The 24,193-nt window shown below is 37.1% G+C and overlaps 1 pseudogene; it reads left to right on the top strand.

The window, feature by feature from the left end:
- Positions 1–21,699: 21,699 nt before the first annotated feature.
- Positions 21,700–23,568, top strand: LOC144999832 (aldehyde oxidase GLOX pseudogene; annotated as a pseudogene).
- The last annotated feature ends 625 nt before the right edge of the window (positions 23,569–24,193 follow it).

Below are 24,193 nucleotides of genomic sequence, written 5' to 3'. Positions count from 1 at the left end.
AGCAATCTGTCAAAATTTTTAAGTAATAGCTCAAAATTCTGATCACCGAACCATGCGATGGAAATCCATCTTCACGGTCATAATCAACATATACTTCCTTTAAGTTTCCTCTTTTTTTCTTTGATTCTTAAAAAATCAACATGCGATCCAGTCACATCTTGTAATAAGAATCTCCAAATAGGAACTTAATAGAGTTAGACAGTGGACTTTACCTGAAGTACAGTCAAACTTTTGACTTTACCATCCTTATGATCCTTCAGGTAAATATGACAGCTTCGCAACCAATGCCCCTTCCTTTGGAAACAGTAACATATGGACTCTTTGGGAATGGTACACTGTACTATCTCAGAATTGCCTTTCTCTTTACCATTTGGTCAACCAAGTTGACTATTGCTGATCCCTTTCCATTGGGAAGAGAAAGCTTTTCTAGATATCCAATGTTACCAATTGTCGATGTCAATGGAGGCTTGGGAAGTTGATTTTCTAATCAAATTTGCTTTACTAGTCCTCCAAATCATTACTGATTTAGCAGCACCAAGTAAATAGATAAGATCAGTAAGGGTCATGTCATAGTTTGTTTCATAGTACTCCCAAACGAACTCACTATATGATATAGAAAGTGATTGAACATCTAACTTTCTCAAGACTTTGCACCCAACTCTCTCGGCTTGTCTATATGTGAAGTCATCTCCAAGATGTGATCACACATAGACCTTGCTTGCCAATAGGGCTTGAGTGTCCTTGAACTATTAAAGAACTTGTGTGCTAGGGAGAATAATTAGAGGAGGTGGAGGAAGAGAAGTATGATTTCTATTATCCAACCAAGGAACATCATCTTCATTAGGAAAACTTGTTCCAAGGGATTTGGGATGATCATAGATGTCTAAACCAGACATATAATATGGGAGATATTCAAGTTAGTTGATTTAAAGTACTTAATATGATACCCAATATGAAATATTAAGGCTAGAACCCAACACAATATTTTATATCTTGGAAGTGGGATGCCGTAATCCAAGCTATAAAATATTTGAAGCTACGTGAATGACGATTCACCAAGTTCCACCATGAAAACGAAATAATTTATTAGGTTTTAATTGGAATGAAGCTCCTACATCTTTTGAGATTCATTAAACTATTCAATGGCATGTTTAAATCTCAATTGTGCCCTCTCAAGTTTGTGACTGGGATGCCGAGGATCACAAACAAGGTGTGAATAACCATACTAATTGACTTGGTACCCTTAATATTTATCACCTAATCAATGTTCCAGTTGCCTACACGCGCTCCACCGATCTATGATAAACATTAATTCACCCTTTGACACTCTTACTAGTCCATTTTAGTGTGTCGGTTATCCATACACGCTCCACCAACGACTTGGTAAGGTACAAAGTGTAATTTCATGGGTTAGCACCAAATTCACATTTTCCTAAGTAACTAAGATTGGGAATTCATAAGTGTTTAGTTACTTAGTATTTATCATTAATACGTTAATGAAGGGAGATTTATAGTCCTTGTCCTACCCATTCGACTAACCACCCTCAACCAGTCAAGGAAGCGGTGGGTGAGAGTGGACACCCATTAAACTGCCATTTTATAGGTAGTAACCTTATAACCCCCTTATAGATCGGCTTCGTGAATGAGGCCTACTAGCGGTAAGACTGACTTTGTTCTTATATATATATATATATATATATATATATATATATATATATATATATAATTAACTTATAATACTATAAAGTATAAGAGTTGAATTTTAACTTTTAAAATTCTAAGGGTTTAACTTGGAATTAAAGAATTCATGAGGGAAAACTTTACAAATTCCAAAACTTCAGTGCAACTTTTGAACAATCCATAAACTTTTCAATTCCATAACTTATGTGTTTAAAGTAGTTTTAATGAAAAACTCTTCAAGTTCCATAACTTGAGAACAAGTTATGGAAGATTTTAAAACATTTAAAAATGAGACTCTCTATTTTTTCATAACTTATGGACATCTTATGAGCTTTAAAAACCATAAATGTAACTTTTCATATAACTTGAGGACAAGTTACAAAAACACATTTTATGAACAACTATTAGATCAATTTGGATTGAAAACACATTATCACATACCTTTTCTATTAATCTAAGAAAACTTACAAGAACAAGATAAGTCATATCAAACTTTTTCATGTAATTAGCCTAACCATTAACCTAATACAAAACGTGAATCTATTGACAATTATCTTTGAAATTGGATTAGAATGAACATTACCACATTAAAAACAGTTTTATAGGTTCAAAACAACTCAGGGTAATGATTCTAGTCCAAATCAAGCCTTAAAAGTCGAAAATATGCTGTCATGGGGTCCTAATCGTCGAGTGCATGAACCTACCCGATGAGTAGGATGATTTTCTTCATAGACTCGGTGAGTCCAGTGCCCAGATAGCTAGAAAATCAAACTTTTCAGCTTTTCAGCAATTTATATCAAGTACAATTGAAAACTAGCCTAGGCTCTGATACCACTGATGCATTTTGAGCATTCTAACACTCCTATGGTGTACATGCAACCCTAAATACCTTGAATCTATGTTTTCTCTATTATACATGCAAACTTGACATTTCCAAGGTATTACCCTAACTAGCATACAATCATAAGTACTAGTATAACAAAACTAGATAGAACGCATACCTTTTTGATGTAGCTTGATTCCATGGTTTTCAAGAGCCTAGTGCCCCAAGTGTGACCCCTCAAATGGTTCACACAACATCACAAACATTTGGAATAACCAAGAGAAGGGATACATGGACTCTAGAGATCGGCTTGCCCTTTTGTGTTTACACTAGTGCCAATTTCACCAACCAACAGGGTCTTTATATAATGTGGCTATTAGCGGTACACCATGTAACTGATGACTTTACCTATTCCTTATGCTTCATGGGTTTTAACCTCCATGGAGTATCCATGGGTCACCACAAGGGTTAAACGCAACATAAGGAATCATGGATCACAAGCCCACATATATAAGAATGAATGATTTACACAATCAATCCCAAAATATTTTGTTAGTCTCTTTTGATAACTAAACTAATTCCAAATTAATTCTTGATCAATACTAATTAAATAATATGATTTCATATTAATATATTAGAACTTATAATATATTAATATGTCACAAATATTCTCTTCTCACAAATGGTCTGCCCAAATGTTACGATGCCATGCAACCTAAATGGACCATCTCGGGTCGGTTCAAGCATATACCAAGTATAGTTATGGACTTAGATACTCATCCAATAGTTCCACGAATCTATGCATGTATTACACCTCGATCCTTCCGATTTGCGACAACCCCTCTCTAACTCAAAACACAACATTTCCCGACCATTGCAGAGACCCCAGTCTCGTCCATGGTTCGGCCACCAGGTTCCCATAAACTCATTTGGCAAGGCTACCCAGGCCTAAAATCCTCTCTGCATCACACCCTGACTAGTAAGGTTGCGGCTCCCCGCAGTTATACAACATTTTCTCCGTGAATAACAAGTGTTACGGCTCCCCGTAGTCCTATGACACTCTCTCACTACCTCGTGAATGCTATGGCTCCTCGCAGTCTTACGATACTCTCGCTCTCTTGCTGAATCATGAATGCTACGACTCCCCGCAGTCTTACGAGACTCTCTCTTTGACTCACTTATGCTATGGCTCTCCGTAGTCACACGATACCCTCTATCTGACTTTTGTATGCTACGAATCCCTGTAGTCACACGATACTCTTTCTCAAACTCATGTATGCTATGGATCTCTGTAGTTATACAATACTCTCTTGTATGGACTTGTAAATGCTACAGGTCCCTGTAGTATTATGATACTCTATCGTACTGACATCGTGAATGATATAGCTCCCCATAGTATTACGATACCCTCTCTTACTCTCCATGGGCTCTCTTTACGGTCTCCCCTGATAGTCCTTAGTGATTACTCCCACCCATATCCATTCACTCTCTTATCACCCCATAATCTCATCCTCAAATTGTCACCACATTGAGTTCACTATCTACTACTCCACGGTCCAACATAGTTAGGTGTACACACCTACCCATATTATGCATCACTACTCTTGACTTAAGTTCTCATAGACAGGGCACTTTCCTCAATACAATCATACTCTTGAATAATTCCTGTCTGGCGACAATTAGCTGATGATCGCACATCTGGAAATATAGTCGCTTGATGGTCCACTTTTCGTCTGACACACCCATGTCTTATAATAATCCAACAACCTAGGACATCATACTCGGATACCTTGACACACCATTACGGAATCTCACAATGTCTTTCCATGACCACTGATCTTCCACTCACACAACTCGAAGCCTTGAAGTATTCCAACTCACAATTGGAAGTAAGGAGGAATCGTCACGACTGAGAACAAGTTGACAACAATCCAAAGCCCCATCTGCTACTGATCAAGCCCATGCGAACTACTCATATTGACCCTGTAGTTGATTGACAAATCAACTGTTGCCCCTCCTGGAGTACAAATAACAACTCATACGTCGAACTATTAGTCTCTCCAAAATTGAATCTTGACCTTGGCAACCCAACCATCTCGAAACTCATACATTGGTACACCTGAAGAAACACAAACCATAATCTGATTCCTATATACCGGCTACCTATCGTGAAGTTACTCATTTTATTCTAAGAATATGCGACACGTATCATCTCACGTTGTATACCATCTCAACTGCCACATGAATCCAGTCTCGTATACTCTGACTCATGGAATGTACTATGCAGCATTCGATGATCTTCCAGATAGTCACCAAATATCTCTATGTATCCCGTATCTTAGATGAAAACTTCAGAATCCTCCCAACGTGACTACCTCTAGTCATCCCAAAATCCCATATCGACTCACCGCCGGATATCCTAACTGTCCCGAATTAGTCACGACTCTCAATTTGGAAATAATGCACTATAACACACTTCGTCTCCAATTCCTCAACCAAAATTCCATTGTGGAAATTATCATAGGAGCAAGAGACCTTACTCTCACAGTCGATACATAACATAATCAACGAGGGTCGCCGTCCTGGTATACTCCTCTTGATCACATAGAACTGATGCTAAAAGTATGCCTTACTCAAATAAGGCATCTCCTTGTCCTCATCCATCTCAGTCCCCAATGATGACTCTCTCACAGTATAAGAAATACCTCGCAGCAAAATATTCTGGTGAACATATCACAATTATGTTCTACCACTCGGGGTTACCTCCAAACTGGAACCAGAAGTTTGTTATCTCTTTTTCTCTGCACTACATGCGGGAATAGTGTTGCTCTCGTCACAGGAGTGACATTTCAACCATCGGCCTATCACTCAAACTAGACCACAATCCTCCATAGCATATCATCTCCACTTTTCCTCCAGTCCCGCGACTCCAACTACCAGCTCACCAATCAAACTCCTTGGGATCTAAACCCAATTTTTTCCTCACAAGGTAGACTTTATCGAACTCAACCAACATGGCCCTCTAGCCGCACAGTTTACCATATCCATTCTAAGTCTGAACACCCATCGTCAAAAAACTGGTAAAGATGGAAACGCACTCTGCTACGAATCATGGTACCCGAACCATGTTATCTCCCATCAACTTGCTATTTAGAACCTCCAGAATTCTCACTGTTTCGAGTATAGGTCGTTTGCTTTCAGTAGTACGGGCCCATACTACCTGCCACATCTACCCATACTTTCCACATTGATCGTCCCAGATTTCCTAAGTAGCTGCTCAACATTCTCGATCACCAATCCCATTACACATGTTCACTCTCCAGTGAATACTCACCACTATCAGCATTCTCGTCTATCTAAATTCACTCCCTAGGGTCTTCTTAGGTTCTCACACTTCTCTTCCATCTGTTGTTGAAGAACTCTTCTTGATGCCAGCCATCTACCTCCTAAATATCATCATATTCACTTAGTAGATGTCTCCCATCATCAAGAGTTCCACAAAGCACAAAGCAAACAAAATGCATGCATCGACTTACCTCCATCAACACATAAAACCACTCTAGCACACAACTTTACTCTCTTTATGCACAACTCTAAAAGGCATTACCAACCTCAGTCAACCCTACCTCTCGTGGGTATCTCACTACTCTCTCAGAAGATTCCTCAAATGCACATCTAGGTATCTCTTCTAGATTACTCCTCTACTCAAAGCTCTCTCTAAAAGATTTTTTCTAGATACTCTTACTCATCACATACACAGAGTAAATAGCAGATAATATCAATTAATAGCATTCCCTAGGCTAAGGCATAATGAATCAAGAAACTCTATCCCTAATTTATGAAATACCTAGCCTATTCTCTAGCATGCAGCTCTAATATCTCATAATGTAAACAAATAATGGTATTTTGGGAAATCACCGCTCGGGCTCTAGCTAATTGTACACACTGCTCCGTCTTGTTTTCTCTTTAAACTCTTACTCGTTTTAGAAAAATCATTTATTTTTGAATTTTTTTCTCAATTCCTCAGTTTGAGTTCGGACATACCCAATAGTACATCCAAATCCTTCAAACCAAGGCTCTAATACCAACTTGTAACACAATAAATTTTTAAACAAAATTTTTATTTTAAAAATCACATAATTCTCATAAACACATTTCATAAAACCCAAAGTGTCAATTTATCAAAAACATATATCCATAGTTGTTGAATAAAATATAGGATCCTCAAAACATAACTCCATCTTGTTGGTACAATCAAGCTGGTGCCTTCACGCGATCCTGAGATGTACCTGAAACACATATCACATAACACAGTAAGCACGGAGCTTAGTGAATTCCCCAAAATACCACACATATCTCATTAGCCTCTCATGGCTATATCTCGAATAAGACCCTCTGGTCAATGTGTCTCAGTGGAACCCTCTGGTCCCACAACTCGGGTGGACCTTCCAGTCCTAACTCAATAAAGCTTAGAATAATACACAACATAAATAACAAATACATAATGCATGATATCACAATAAACAATATAAGCATACAAGACCCTCCTAACACACAAAGTTACTATTTTCCATGGTAAGTATAGTAAGAAGACTCACCTCGGATGATGAACAGCTCCTAAAAATATTGTTGCTGCACACCGACCTCTAACACTGAGCCAAAACCCATAATTAACCCAATTAGGATCTTAGACCAATCCCTCACTCATTATTTCTAAAGATAGTGTCACAACTAGCATTTTTAGCTGGGAAATTTTGTCCATGTAAAGATCAAGTCTTGTATAACCTGTAATCTAAGCTAATGTAAAGTGCTATTCTCATTCAAATTCAACAATTTGAACCAAAAAAACCTGAGTGAAGTTCAAAACCTAATTCAATATATTTCATATACTCAACTATGGCTTTGAAACCCTAATATCCCGTTTCAGACTCAGAAGCGACCAAGGTCCTCTTGTTGGGCCTAATGGGCCAGTAAACTCTCAATTTGGTTATTTTGGGTCAAGAAACCTTATTTGGACCTTAATACACCCATATTTATTAAATAATAACATTTTAGGCCACAAGACTTCTCAAGGGCCTTATTGGGCCTAAAATGTCCCACTTCATTCTCATGGCCCTTTATAGGCCGTGAACAACTCTCTTGAATAATGTTGGGCCATAAACCCAAATTTCTTTACCATGTTGGGTCGTAAACCCCATTCCTTCACCACCTTTAGGCCGTAAACCCATAAGAAGGGCCCAATTGGCCGAGAACCTTCATATTGGGCCTAAAATTTCTAATATGATCAATATAGTCCCAAACACTTCTTTCTCATTTCCTTCCTCCACATTCACGGCTGACACACACAAAAAAGGGAAATAACATGGAGTAGACACCTCATGTTTGTTTAATGGGGTTCCATGCACATTACAAATATTTATGCAATCTCAAGTATCCATAAACATCACTTCTCAATTCACTCTTCTCTCTTTCTCTATTCTTATTCACAGCCTAAGGCTACCCTTCCTCATCAAGATCATTCAAATTCCATTCCACTCCCAAACCATCAAGAACTCCTCCCTTTTTCATTCATAAACCGTAAATGGATGTGTGTGAATAAGAAGGCTCTTCAAACTCATGTACTAGGTAAGATACTTCACCCTTAACTTGGATAAATCCATCTTATGTCTAGATTTTTCCTTAAAACATAACAAATCTTGTGTTTATACTCCTAGAGACATCATATTTTCAAAGATCCTCTCAAGAAAGAAGCTAGGTCGAAATCTCCTCCAATCTTCTTCCAAGAACTAATCCATCAACCTCAATACGAGTTCATACCCCCTATTTTTGGTTTTACTATGCATTAGGGAAGAATACAAGTTGTTTTGTGTAGATCTATGTGTGTATGCATGATTTTGTGTATTTATCACTATATATGTGTGATTATGTGTTATAAACTCCATGAGCTTGAAAGTATGTTAAAATATGATGATATTTGTAGAACATAACATTTATTTCAAACTTAATATTTAAAGAAAGGTTTTAAAATACTTCAAAGTTGCTTAAAACCAAGAAAATTATACAAAAGGGGCCAAAAATGACAAAATAGCCAAATATAAGGTATTTTTATATAACTCACGGTTCTAGGGGACCAAAAAGGATTTATTTTGATAAATATGAATCTTTATGGTATTTGTGATTTTAAAAGCTCTAAAAGTGTAAATTTTCACTAATTGGTGCCATCTTGGGCTTTCACGACTTTTGGGTCGAAATCGCAAAATTTTGGACTTTATGGGCTTAAGTGTCATTTTAAACAAAGTTGTGCCAAAAATGTAAATTTTTGATAAAAAAAAAGGCTGAAAAAATAAATTTATTAAAACTTGGGCCAAAAAGATAAATTTATTTATAAATGGGCTGAGAATGCACATTTTCATAAACTTAAGCCAAAAATGATATTTTTGACAATAGATAGTTAAAAATATTATTTTTACTTAAAACTAACCCTAAATGTAGGCTTTTGGTCTTAAAGGACTTAGAGTGTCATTTTTATCAAAAATATGCCAAATTTGTAAATTTTTGGTTTTAAAGACCAAAAATGTCTTTATACAAAAGTGGGCCTTTTTATGTCATTTTGGTAAACAACGAAGCCTATACAACCAACATAACAATCCACAGATCAATCATGTCTTTTATACTTTATTGGGCCTAGAATATATTTAACAAGCTCAGTGGGCCTTATTTATCCACTTACATGTTAATTGGGCCTGGAATATATATTTCATGTTTATTCACATAAATTCAATTATGGATCTAGTGAGACGTTTCGGTTGACACCTATCGAATGTACAATCGTAGCCCGTAATTATAACCAGGGTCTATTGGAGGGAGAGCGTGAGTTTGTGTATAGATCTATATGGGGGTGACACCCTACACCTTAGTTGTTCGCTACAGTTAGATAAGGCCAGTTTAGGGTGACAGACCCTACCTTAAACAAGTCGATGTCTAATAGACGTCATGACAGGTGAAATTGTCATTATTAAGTATGGTTATAACGACTTACCTAGAGGAATTAACACCATTATATAATTTACGGGAAAAATCTATTATGGAAAACACGGTAACCTACATGCACTGGTACTCAACCTCGGGTGTTGAGTTTCCAACATTCTCATAAACAGACAACATCGGTTTGTCTGGGGTCATTCTCTTTATACTCTCACAAATAATAACACACATGCATTAATAGAAGATCGGACACAAACATTTCAAACTGTTTTCTAGAAAATATCAGATTTTCTGGTGCTTACAAAGCAATACAAAACATTTTACTCAAACATGCTGATGAACTCACCAACATTTTCATGTTGACATTTTTAAATGAACTTGGATCCTTAGGAAATCATTGAGCAGGTTGTTCAGCAAGAATACATGGATATTTTCTTATGTTTTGTTTTCATCATACTTTGGATATTTTGGCATGTAATATTGAAATGCAACATTTGATGTAAATCGATGACAGTTGTAATATTACATGTGTGATGATGATGATGATGATGATACTTTGGATAGTTTGGATTCAATTATATACATTGTGATAATACTGCGAAAATGAAGTTACCCAAGCCACCGCACGTTTCTACCGTCTGGTTCGGGGGTGTGACAGATAGTCCACTACCCAACCCTTAAATAACCCAAGCCCATTGGGCCCACCAAGGCCTAGTACTAAATGGGCTCTCACAAGGCCTAACTCTTAAACTTAAGTCCATGTGGCAAGCCCAACACAAGGGCCCGATATATATATATATATATATATATATATATATATATATATATATATATATATATATATATATATATATGTGTGTGTGTGTGTGTGTGTGTGTATTCCTCTGATCCAAAATCTCCAGTACAACAAGCCTAAAATCCAGGCCCAAAATGAGATTTAGCCCAAAAAGCCCACAACGAGATTACGTGGGGCATACCTCCCTTGGTACGCTCAATGTACACATGACTCCTGATCAGGGACACCTGATCAGTACACGAGGTGTACTAGGATTACGCTCAACGTATGTCTAGACTTGTTTTTCCCATTCTCTTGGTCTTAAAAGACCATAGCTATACTCTCAGATCTGGACCCCCTAAAGGCTCATATGTAGGGTTTTTAGCATTCTAACACTCCTAAGGTATACATGCAACCCTAGAAACCTTGGATCCATGTTTGCCTAAAATACATGCAAAATTTGATTTCCAAGGTTTTTAATCTAATCTAGCATACATGGGGAACCTTAATCAAAAATGATATCTAAAAATACATACCCTGTCGTAATTTGGATTCCTTGAAAACCTTGTGAGCCTAGCACCGCAAGTGTGATGCCTCAAATGTCTCACATGGCACCAAATACACTTGGAATAAACTTTGAGAGAAATGTCACACTTCTGAAATCGGCTAGCCCTCACTTGTATCTTCTAGTGGCTGATTTTGGTGAGCATAAGCATCCTTATATAGTGTGTTACAATTAGGGTTACACCGTGTAAACCCTAATTGTCTTGACCTTTCATTTCCATGACCCATGGTTCCTATAGACACCATGCAGCATCCATGGAGCATTCTATGAGCCTTAGCCCAACATGATAATCCATGGATCGTTAAGCCCACTATACAAGTATGAGTGATTTACACAATCAATCCATATATTTAATTAGTCACCTTTTGATCACTTAATTAATTCTATATTAATTCTTGATCAATACTAATTAAATAATATTATTATTAATATATTAGAACTTATAATATATTAATAAACCATAAGTGTCATTTCTCTCACTTTAGTCTTTCCAAATGCATGATGCCATTCAACCCAAATGGACCATGCCAAACTGGGTCAAGTACATACCAGAAATAGTTATGGACTTAGACACCTTATCCAACATCATACTCAATAAAGTTCGTGACTTTTAGTCCTTGCATGGCTGATCAAGTCCCAAACACAAAAACTCTCACTCGTTACTCCCAAAAAATGCTCATATCTCATGCATGGGTGGTTTTGACGTCTTAGACCGCATTTTTATGAACCCACTTCTTTAAAAACACTCAAAGGGACATATATTAGGCTCTGGAGTTCAACAACTCACAAAGGTTCAAGCTTTCGGACCAAAAACCCTAACATGGACCATAATATGCACAAATCAAAAAGGATAGGAAAGCTTTGAGCTTTATACCTTCAAATGATGCTCCAACCATAGGAAATCTCAGATCCAAGACCTAGACTCCAACTCCATTCTCTTCAATGCTCCTTCTTCACTCCAAGGATACCACAAGAACACTTAGAAGCTCACAAATAGACACTCAAGCTAAAGGAACATAAATTAGGGTTTTGAGAGGGTTGAAGGCTAGAAATGGTGGCCAGAAATGAGGATATCATGTTCCTAAATATGGACACACCTATCAATTAGGGTTTCCACTCTAAGCCTAGAATGCCCAGCGTACTAAGTGGCCTCCACGTCTAAATCATGCTCATGAGTACGCTGAGCGTACACACGCGTACGCCCTGTGTACTCGACTACCACCTTTTTCTCAATAAGGACTAAAGTTTCCAAAACTTCAAACTGTCATAGTTTCTTCATTATAAGTTCGTTTCCAACGAATCCTCAAATCCACGGAAAGAAGGCTAGAAGCCCAACGCTTCTAGTAACTTGTTGCAGCTTCAAGGCTTTTTCATGTCGGGTTGCAACCCATGAACCCTAAATCACAGACGATCCGAAACAGGATGTTACATTCATCCAAGATTTCCGCATCCGGGTTTGATATTTGAAACCCTAGAGGATGTATTGCTTTCTTTACCTCAGGATGTTGGTAATTTCAATTTTTTTTTGGCCAATAGAGAAAGACGATATATGGATTTAGATAGAAAAGAGAGAATTGAGAAGAGAAAGGGAAGATTTAGGTAAAATTAACTCCAAGTAAACCTCTTGGGTTTCTAACGATTAAAGCAACGATGGTGGTGCTGATTGTAACGCCTGCAGATCTAGGCTACTCAATTTAGAGACAATGAGCATCAAAAATAAGTTTTTGATGGAATATTATTTATAAGGTTTAATATCAACCAAGTTATTGTATATGTTACAAGGGTTTTATACATATAAAGAACATCGAAAGCCGAATTATAACGAAGAAGTTATGGCTCGTCGAAGTTTTACGGCGAAACCGGCACGATACTACGTAACGTAAAAACTAAAATTTTGATAAAATAATTTTTAGCCTTAGATATCTAAATGAAAGTTGTAATATATGTTAAACCAAGAGTGTGGGTAAAAAGAACGTCAGAATCTGATTTTGTAGGAAGTTATGGTTTTTCTAAGATTTGGCATAACAATGCACATCCCGAAATTCAAATTTTAGATAGAATGATTTTCGGCCAACGCAACCTAAATGAGAATTGAAGATCTCATTAATAGTAGCGCAACGGTAAAAAGACAGATGAAAACGGACGTCGGATGAAGAAGCTATGAATTTTTAACGGATTTTTCATGTCCCGGCCTGTTAAAAATATAACTTTAAAAATAAAGTCAAAATTAGCCGATGGAATCTAAATGAAAGTTGTAGAGTACATCTCCGCCTACGCGTGGATAAAAAGAGCGTCAAAAACAGAGCTTGTATGAACGAGTTGAAAATTATAATAGCATATTTACGCATTAAAATAAAGTATAAATCATATATACGCACGCATATATATATATATATATATATATATATATCGTTCGAAAGATATCGACGATGCAGTCATTATAAGACTAATGTTGAATACTTTCGACATTAGTTTAGTACAAAAATCGTTAAATCTATTAAAAATGGTATTATAAAGGGGTGTTTAATTGTTTACATAACTATAAAGTCATTAAGTAACTATGATGATAATTTTTGAAAATTCAATTACTATAACTAAGACCCTTGGGCTCTCATATTTCTTGCACCATTCTCTTGATTCAAGAGACTTTCTATTCTTATACCCCTGAGCATTCCAGTCCCTCGTGATTCGACTTATCTTTCTGTAGTTTTAGTATAGTAAGGTGAACGCTAAAGAGTTGCACGAATCTTTCTTAGAAATATTTAGCGATGAAGTTCTACCCCTGCAGAGCCCGACTCCCTGCTAAAACCCTCTTGTAAGTAAGTTTTGTTTACCCTATTTTAATATAGCTTACATTTAAAATTAGTATTGTTATTATGAACTTATAATAAGTATTTGGGCTATTATTATTGTCACACCCCAAAACCGGAACGGCGGAAACGTTCTAGGGTGGAGGACATCATGTACAATATCACAAATAGAAACAAACAACGACATCATCCATTGCATTAATAATATAATTCAATACAAGTGTGTTTTGAGTATAGTTTATAAGACACCAAAAATGAATAATCAAAATAAATGTGAGTCTGAAAGTTACGTCTTCTCAAAACCTGGCATCGGTACCTGTCTACTGATGACCTGAGAATACAAGTTATTTTCAAAGAGTTTATCAGCATTACAGCTGGTGACTTCATAAATATTTAGTGTCATTTGTTTGTATAAGTCTGAATCAAATGTTTGTAACAATGTAATGTAAATGTTTGTACTTCCTAGAAAATCTTATATTTTCCACTGAAATGCAGTCTTCTACCAAGACCCGACTGTTCTAAATGTTGTTCTTATGTAAAAGTATGAGTCTTTCCTGTTATAGCTATCATTATCAAAATATAGTTACATTATCGTTTATGTGAGAAGATCACAAAGTAAATGCAATAAGGAAAATAATATAGTACTATAGTATTGTATATAGTGACTACTGTTGTACTAACTACCTTAAATAAATTATTAATTAAGGTAAAATGTGATATGTTGTAACCATACTAATTGACTAGTGGAAACACGATGCTGAAATACGTCGAACAGTTATGACATTTATCACCCGCAGACTTGCAGGTCCCAATGTAGCTAGCAGTGAGGTGTAGGATGTTCAGTCCAATATAAATCTATACACAAATTCACACTCTCCCTCCAGGAGACTCTGGTTATAAAACTAGCCACAGCAGTGATGTCATGCCTCAAAGTAGTGGCTCAAATTTATGTTATAGTTATAACACCCCGAGTTTAGAAGAGCAAAGTTCAGGGTGCTTAGTGTAAATATGGAAGACCGACTCGGTGAGTCAATGGGTAGACTCGGCGAGTCGGGTCGCGAATTTGGTCATGTGTTAAGTGACCAACTCGGCGAGTTGGAGGAGTGATTCGGAGAGTTGGTGCTGGTGGAGAAAAACCCTAATCTGGAGTTTGTGCTTTATATAAAGGACATAATACCCTCTTTTCAGCCTCTCTACACTCCCTTCGAGTCCTAGAAACCCTAATAGCCGTAAGTAGAGCTTGGAGAGTGTTTGGAGCTTTGAGAAGTGAATTTGGTGATGGAGACTTGAAGAAGCAAGAGGTAACCATCAAGGATTTCGTGTGGATCCAAAATTCACTCCAGCTTAGGGCACATTTGTGAGGTATTAAGCTATTACATTGACCCTTTTCTTCTAGAATCATTCATATGTGGAGGCTAGGGTTTTCCTTGGTTAAGGGAATTGTTATAGAAGCTAGATCTAAAGCTGAAACTTCAGATCTGAACCTCTTTTGAGTCCTAAGTTCATAAAGTTTCAGTCCTTGGATGATTGGTGAAGCCCCTTTTGCCTAAAACCCAAGCCCTAGTGTGTTTTGAGTTTATATCTCCTTGATATCACGTAAAGTTTGCAACTTTATGTGAGGAATAGCTTGTGGAAGGGTAGATCCATGGATTGGAGCTCCAGAATGACTTAAAAAGCCACTGCATGGGTTAAGAACTAGAGGTACTCAGCGAGTCACATGGGTGTACTCGACGAGTTGGATGAAGATAGGCAGGAACTCGACGAGTCTGTTGAAGATTGCCTTAGACTCGGCGAGTCTGTTCTTGGACTCGGCGAGTCTGTTCTTGGACTCGGCAAGTCTGTTCGTGAAGTCCTAACCTTTTTGGTTGAGCTGTGAACCAGTGAGTTAAGGGGCGACTTTGTAAGTTTAGCAGGAAGTGACTCAGAACTCATGGGACTAGGCGAGTCTTGGGGTTACTCGGCGAGTTAGGTCGCGATACGGGAGTTCTCAGATCCTAGGGACTCGACGAGTCAACGGGCTGACTCGGCGAGTAGAGTCAGTCAGGAGTTTGACTTTGACTGAGGACTTTGACTTTGACCAAGAGTTGACCAGTTGATTTCCAAGGGTAATTTGGTAATTATTGGTATTTATTGAGTTTAGTCTTTTGGTATTATCAGTGGTGGAGTTCGTGTCGGAGGTTGGAGCAGCGTGATCTTATCTTTTCAGTTAACAGTTGTGAGGTGAGTTATCCTCTCTATATCGACAGGGTCTAAGGTACCAAGGACGGCCCTTTATCAGATTGTAATCCGGGTATTGTTGTTATGTTATTGCTTTGCTATGTTTGCATCCTGGTGGTTAGGATGATATATGTTAGAGACCTGGTTAAGGTCGGTATCCTAGTACATTGGATGATGCTATATTAGTGACCGGTTAGGTCGGTATCCTGTTTAGATTATGCTATGTATGTGATCTGCTAGATCAGTTGATTGATGATTAATTGTTATGTGGTTATATGTTTATATGCACATGGTTGGTTGAATGGGGTTGGGTTGATTCGGGTCCTGCTTTATGCTGTAGGCCAACATACCCAGGTTGGACCAGATATTCTGAAGGCCTAGCGAGCGGTCCGGATAGGCTGTAGGCCCCACGAGGGCGAACCAGACGTGTTGAGGCTTGGAGAGTGGACCAGGCCGATTAAAGGCCCGGTGTGGGTGGACCAGTCATACTATAGACTCAAAGAGTGGACCAGGTGGATTGAAGGCCAGGTGCGGGCGGACAAATCACACTGTAGACTCGATGTATATGGCTAGACTCAGAGGGTGGACCAGGTGGACTGAAGGCCCGGTGCGGCGGACCAGTCACACAGTAGACCCGAAGTGCATGGTTATTCTGTTCTGTTATGATATGTTATGTGTATGGTATATGTGGTTGGTATTTTGGGGGGTATCTCACTAAGCTTTCGGGCTTACAGTTGTGGTTTAAATATTTCAGGTACTTCAGGAGACCATGGCAAGGCGAAGGCGTGATCGTATCGCTTCTCATGTTTATGTTTTATGATATGGTTCTAGGAATACTCTGATAATAAATTTATTGAAAACCTTTTTGTAATAACTTCATGAATTTGGGTTGTTTTTGAAAAGTTTAAATTGGCTTGAATTTTATGGATGTTACAATAGTGTTCTTGTATATGTATAGTATGCTCTGTCTGTATAGTGTAGTATGTTCTCTCCGTATAGTGTAGTATGTTCTCTCTGTATAGTGTATAATATGTTGTCTTAGTTTCTCCTAATGGTATGTTTGTATTGACTCATGTATGCACTGACTCATGTATGTTTCGTTGTACTAGAAGTAGTGAATTGTAATATCATAACCTATACCTATTATAGTTTACTAGTAACGTTGTTTGAATGACTGAGTATGTTTATACGCCTTTGCTACCCAAAGATGTTGTAATTGAGGTAAAATCTTTTATATCTATACATATATACATAATATATAACTAAGGGTCAAATGACACTCGGACAAACAACAGGGTACTCTAAGTCCACAACCAAACAAGGAACAAAAAATAAAGTGAGTTATCAGTCCTAAGTCCTTCCAACCTTATTTATATAACTATATATGTATAGACATGGTTTTAACAATATATAAGTTTAAAAGAGTTTAAAGGAAAGGTTTAACATATAAAACAAGTTTGATAAAGAGTTTAGTATGTACAAGAGTTTGATAACATGTTTTGAAATAGATTTGTTTGATAAACATTTTGAAGTATATGAAATCCATATGTTTGATAGTTATTATTCACATGTGATTGATTCAATAACTATAAAGTTCAACTTGTATCCCCCCCCCCTCATGAAAACATTTTTAAATAATTTAAAAGGTAGGTTAAGGGGTATGAACTCACCTGCAGTGAGTGGTTTGGATGGAAGAGTGGTATAGGATGCTAGGTGTCAAGTGAGAACTTGAGCACACACACGGATCCTATTTAGCACATAATGACACATATATGTACATAATTAGTTCTTATACATCTAATCATGAAAGGAAAACACCTTAGGACTTAGGAAACACCTATATTGAAGTGTTATAAGGGCCAAAGTTTGCATCAAATGGATGTACGGCCACACAAGTATGTGTACGGTCACCAGGTGTATGACCACTTGGGTGTATGGCCAGGTGTGTATGGCTAAGGAGTGTACGGTCGTACACTCCATGAAGTAATGGTCAAAAATCATTTTTCAAGGATATATCTTGCATCCTCTAAGTGTTCTTGATCATGTGCTAGCATAGAACATGAGTTTGAGGCCAATAAGCACTAAACAAAAGGGTGTACAACCACATGGGGTTTGTACGGCCGTACACTCCTTGATGATCATGCTCTAGACGATTTCTAAGGGGTATATCTAGTTAGTAACAAGCATTGGAAGTAGTACTTATGATATAAAAGCCTTTAGGGGTGTTTGAGGTCCAAGAACTTAGTAGGTGTTCTTGGTGAAACTGAAGAACACTTGAAGATCTACCAAAATGAAGTGATTTCAAGGAGGAAATCAATGATCCATAGAAGATAGTGAAAGGAATCATCATTTCATGGAAAGAAACACTTACAATCTTGAAGAACTCCATGAAAAATTGGATGATAGTTGATAGAAAACGAGTTCTTGGCTTAGGAGTATGAAAAGGATTGGATGAAGGCTGAGTCCCACCTTTATAGCCCAAAGTGTACGGCCAGAGGAGGGGTGTACGGCCGTACACCCAAGTGTATGTCCGTACACTCATCAAGTTGGAGTGTTTGGCCATTTTGTGAAGTGTTGAACTTGTGGAACTCATTTCTAAGCCCTAACATTGAAGGTACAAGGCTTAGAACACTCTAATTGACTCTAAACAATGCAAGAAGATAGCAAACAAAAGTATGAACTTGATTGATTTGTATAACTGAACAAGATAGAAATTTCGAGTTGTCATAATTATTACTTATATAAGTGTCGTTGTAATATCTTTTTAACTACTCGCAGTACGGGGAATTTGGTTTAAAGGGCCGCATAGGGTTGTTGGATTTCAGAAGTGCTATATATCAAAATGGTCCTGCCCTCCGGTGTTTTATGTTTGGCCTCTATCTATACATAGTGGTTGGAAAATATTGTTTAAACGCTTATATAATAATAATAATAATAATAATAATAATAATAATAATAATAATAATAATAATAATAATAATAATAATAAGGCTAATAATTAGTTACGGTAATTATTAGACTAAAACCTAGTGGTAATAATACTAGGTTTCGTCGAAGGAAATTATTTTCAAGAAGCAAAGCGTTGTCTGAGTTTGGAATCACCACGTGTTATGTGTGCATATTGTCTAAATACTTGCTGTCTATGCTGGGTGAAAGATTTTTATACATGTTTTAAATGATTTAAATTGTATATATATTTTATATCTACAAAATGTGTTGGGTAAAACATGGGTAGATAAAATAGTTGTTGTGTGATAACACGATGAAACACATCAATGTTGACACTGATCCAGTCATCTAGTGGAGTATAGATGACGACCACAGACTATACTAGACCGTCCAGTGGAACGCTAGCAGGCTCGTAACCTGGAGGTGTTTTTTTAACTAGGTGCTCATTAGGTATTTTGAACTGAGTGTGTTCACTAGGTATTTTTGAACTAAGTGTGTTCACTAGTTATTTTTAAACTAAGTGTGTTCACTAGTTATTTTTAAACTAAGTGTTCACTAGATGTTTTGGATTACGTGTTCACCAGTTATAATCTGGAAATCTTGGTAACGATGGACTTCTTGCCAATTCCTTAGGATGATCCTTAGGAATGAATGAACAAGGAGTAGCTGAATCTTAGGGTAGATCCTTAAGAGTAAAGAAGATAACGGGGATGGGTAATTGGGTTGATTGTTTGATGTTTAAACATAATAATTATATTATTGTGGGTTGAAAACCCTATGTACTCACCAGACTTTCCAACTTGGCCCACTCAAGCTTATTTAAATGACATGTGCCAATACGAAGTTATATTACACTAAGAGATTAAAGAGGTATAGATTACTAGTGTAAATGGATGTAAAATCTGTTTATGCTTATGTTTTTGTATTGACAATGACATCCCAAATGTTTTAAAATGAATAAAAATACATTTCTTCGGAAATGCTTTGATAACGTATTTATCATGTTTTACTAGGAACAAATTCCGCAATATTTTTATTAAAAGGGGTACTCTGATTTTTATAAAGCATAAACAAAACCGGTTTTTTCTGGCCGTGAAAATAGGGATGTCACATTAATGGTGGTGCAATAGATAAACAAACGAGTCATGGGTGGTTGATCCTATCATAGTGAAAACCCTAACAATGAAGTCGAACAGAGACAAAGAAACAAATTTCAAAATACCAAAATCGAGAGAAACATAAATTAATCTTACCTTCGTAACCAATATCGATGTAGCAGATACGTATCAAGGACTTCTTCCTTAAGTAGGGTTTCAGTTAGTAGAGGATTTAAAGTTTCAATATGGTGATTAACAAAGGGCAGGAAAAGCACGGATTTGGGAGCGAAATTGGTTAGTTTTTAGGGTTCGAAAATACGTATCAGTAGTGACGATAATAGTTTTGGCTGTTGGTGGTATCTAGGGTATTTAGAGAGAACGAGGAGGGGAGCATATCCTCTTGATTCCAACTGCCCCTCCTTCCTCGAGCTCCGATGTATCAATCTTTCTGTGTTTAGATTTCTCAACTTGATGATTACTTTGGAATGTATACTTGTGGAATAACAATAGGGTCTGAAAGGCTATAGGGGCAGTAGCCAAAACCAAACCCTACACCGCAGTTGAAGAATGAGATGATTTATCGGATAAACCTTATCGAGGAAGGGATACAATATTTCATAATTGAATTTTACGATATTTTCAGGATCAAAGCGTATGATTGGGCAAGAAAGGCATAGAGATATGGGATAATGCTAGCCGCATAAAAAGGTTATATATGGTGTTGTAGAAATTATACCTCTTAAAATTAAAGAAATGTTTAATATGTTTTATAAGATAGTTAAGATTTTTTCAAAATCAATGCAACCAAGTGATCTATGAATATCATTTAAGAGAATTATAACTTGAAAACTTTAAAAAAAACACAAAAAAGTCAAAGTATAAATGCGCATATAAACACATTTAATGTATATTCAGATGCAAATTAATACACATTTCAACAAAAAAATGGTCATTATTTAGTGTGAATCTAGTTGAGAGAGCACATGTACTAGTAGTGTAATTTGACCCGTAAGTGGGTTACAAATCGAACAATTATATCATTTGTTTTTTTTATACGAAATAACATGATAATATTTTTTGTAACACAAAACGACATGACATGATATCATAGTTTTTTTACTAACATGTAACAAACCAATAAAAAACAACTAACACAACATGACACGATATATGTTAAATAAATAGCAATTAGTTTATTTAATTAATATATAATCATAAATAACACGACAAACAAGAAAAATACGACAAGAGATGCCAAATCATGTTAATTTCGTATCGAATTTTAAACATGAACATAGCATCTTGTTTTTACTTTTGACACGGACACGGCACAAATACAAATTTAAATAAAATTACGTTCCAATTTTGTTTTTTTTTTTTTAACCGGCAAATCAAATCTAATCCTAAAATAACAACACCTATTCCATTTATGTATACGACGGAACTTGAACCTTCGACCTCAAAAAGAGAGGGCACCACCTGATACAACTACAAACCCTTTATGATTTCAATTTTGTTTGGTACCTTATATTTTTATCCAGATGTGTCATTAATTACCACCCTTTAATTAAAGACCCAAGCCATTAAAGTGCCGGGTAGTGAAAATTTAACATGCAGAAAGTTGATGATGAAATTTGACCATTAAAGTGCCACTAGTGAAATTTAGTTGCATGGTTCCAATAATTTCAAGAATCGGCCAAAACATCTGAGCGAAGTGGCTTTAAGAGCTTTCATTGCAAAACCAACAAACCATTTGACTTTTCAAGACCATCCTTCTCTATATATATCTCAATTACTATCCTCACTCATCCTCGATCCCTTCTCCATTCTCCAAACTCCATCGTCACACAATTAATGGCGTCAGTTGTCATAATATTATTGCTCTTAACAGTTCCTTCATCATTATCATTGCAGGATCCAACAAAAGGAAAATGGAAGCTTTTGAAGAAGAGCATTGGTGTTTCCGCCATGCATATGGCACTCTTACCGAATGATCGTATCATCACCTTTGATCGAACAGATTTCGGACCTTCAAACATCACCTTTCCAGCAGAGAAATGTCCTCCCATTCTGGATTGTTACGCGCATTCCGTTGAATTCTATCCTTCAAAACGTGGGGTTCGTCCACTCACCATTTTGTCCGACACCTGGTGTTCTTCCGGTTCCTTGTTGCCCGACGGTGTTTTGATTCAGTCCGGTGGGAATAACGACGGCGAAAGGGTTATTCGAACGATTAGTCCTTGTGAAGACTGTGATTGGGTCGAGACTCGAAATGCGTTGGTTTCCCCGAGATGGTATGCTTCAAACCAGTTGTTGCCGGACGGAAAAGTGATCATTGTCGGAGGTAGACGGCAGTTTACTTATGAATTCATTCCAAAAAGCTCGAATTCAGGTAAAGATTTCAAAGAATTCCAACTTCCATTTCTTGAAGAAACGTTAAGATCCGACCAGTTCCAAAACAATCTCTACCCGTTTATCCATCTCAACCCCGATGGAAACCTCTTCATTTTCGCCAACGATCGTGCAATATTACTTGATTACGTTCACAACAAGGTGGTAAGGAAGTATCCGGTGATACCCGGTGGAGTATCTCGTAACTATCCGAGCACTGGTTCATCTGTTTTGCTTCCATTGAATCTTTCCGGTAGCACCAAAACCAGTCCTCCGGTGGCGGAGGTTTTTGTTTGCGGTGGAACAGTCCCGGACGCCGTTGATCAAGCTATTGGTAATGAATTTGTGCCGGCGACGAAGAGCTGTGGACGGCTGAGATTAAACGATGATGATCCACAATGGGAAATGACAAAAATGCCGATCAGACGAATAATGGGGGACATGTTATTGTTACCAACAGGTGAGGTTTTGATTATAAACGGCGCTGCAAGTGGCGCCGCCGGGTGGGATATGGCGAGAGAACCTGTACTTCACCCTGTTTTATACGAACCTTTTTCAAGAAAATTCAACACCATGAACCCAACGACGATTCCCCGGATGTATCATTCTAGTGCTCATTTGCTCTCAGATGGCCGTGTTATCGTCGGCGGGAGTAATCCGAACGCCAACTATAATTTCTCGGCGATGTTCCCGACGGAGCTTAGTGTCGAAGCTTTCTATCCGCCATATTTACTCGGCCCAAAATTACGACCCAACATCACCGGAATTAAACCGGGAGTGAATCTGGTTTACGAACAGAAAATTGCGGTTAATTTCCGGTGGAGGGGAAATGGGAAGGAGTTGGAAAGTGGAAAGGTGTACGTGACTATGGTGGCGCCGTCGTTTACTACTCATTCTTTTTCCATGAACCAAAGGGTGTTGATTTTGGAGATGGCGGAGATACGGCGGAGATTTACCGAGAATTATGTAGTGGTGTGTTCAGTACCGGCGACGGCTGAGGTGGCGCCACCAGGGTATTACCAGTTGTCGGTTGTATATGATGGAATTCCCAGTAGAACTAATTGGGTACATATTAGTGGTTAATTAATTAATCATTGTTGATTAAATTTAATAAATTTAAATGCTACAATTTTAAGGTTTGTATTGCAAATGCATGCATGGTGGTACAAATGACGTCATAATATGATGGCATTTTTTTTTGACTATTTCTGTTTGCTTTTTCTCGGGTAAACCATTGCCAAGTCTTTGTTTTTTAATTCATTTAATTTTTATTTTTATTTTCGTAGAGTCTCGGTTTTAAATTTACTTCATTCCATATGATAACTGTCGATTGCATATTCTAGTCATTTTTTTTATTTTCGTTTTGTTTGTTAAAAGTCTGATGAAAATAGGAAAAAAAAATTGACAAAATGAGTGAATCTTTGATTGACTCATTCTTGTTCGACTAGTCTGTTTGATTTTTGGAATTTCTTCTTATTATAACTGATAAAATAATTACGAGAGGTGAACTTATTTTAAAGAGCTCATAAGGAGTCTAATTGGGCTTTGATTTGATGATTTTAATATACCCTTGTATTTTTGTTTCCTATCAATTTTTTTACTTGCTAAATCAAAACAAATGTGAAAATAAAAAAGTGGAACCGTAAATTTAATGGAATTCACATATATCATTATTTTTAGGATAAGAAGAGTAGAGGATATTTAATTTCTCATTATGTGTAGAAAGGCCCAAATCTTAATAACAACGGGAGAGTAAAAAACTCATTAAACAGGGAATAGAAAAATACACAAATTAAATCAATGAGGCCTATTCAGTTGAGCATAAGTAATGGTTGTTAGCCCATAGTTTTCATGTTAGCCCAGTTGTTTGTTTTCATGTTAGCCAACTTGTTTACTTTTTTT

The sequence above is a fragment of the Lactuca saligna genome, chromosome 6 (assembly GCF_052625555.1).
Source record: "Lactuca saligna cultivar CGN05327 chromosome 6, ASM5262555v1, whole genome shotgun sequence".
Lineage (NCBI taxonomy): Eukaryota > Viridiplantae > Streptophyta > Magnoliopsida > Asterales > Asteraceae > Lactuca > Lactuca saligna.
Note: the sequence above shows the minus strand (reverse complement) of the source record. Positions and strands in the feature narration are given on the sequence as shown.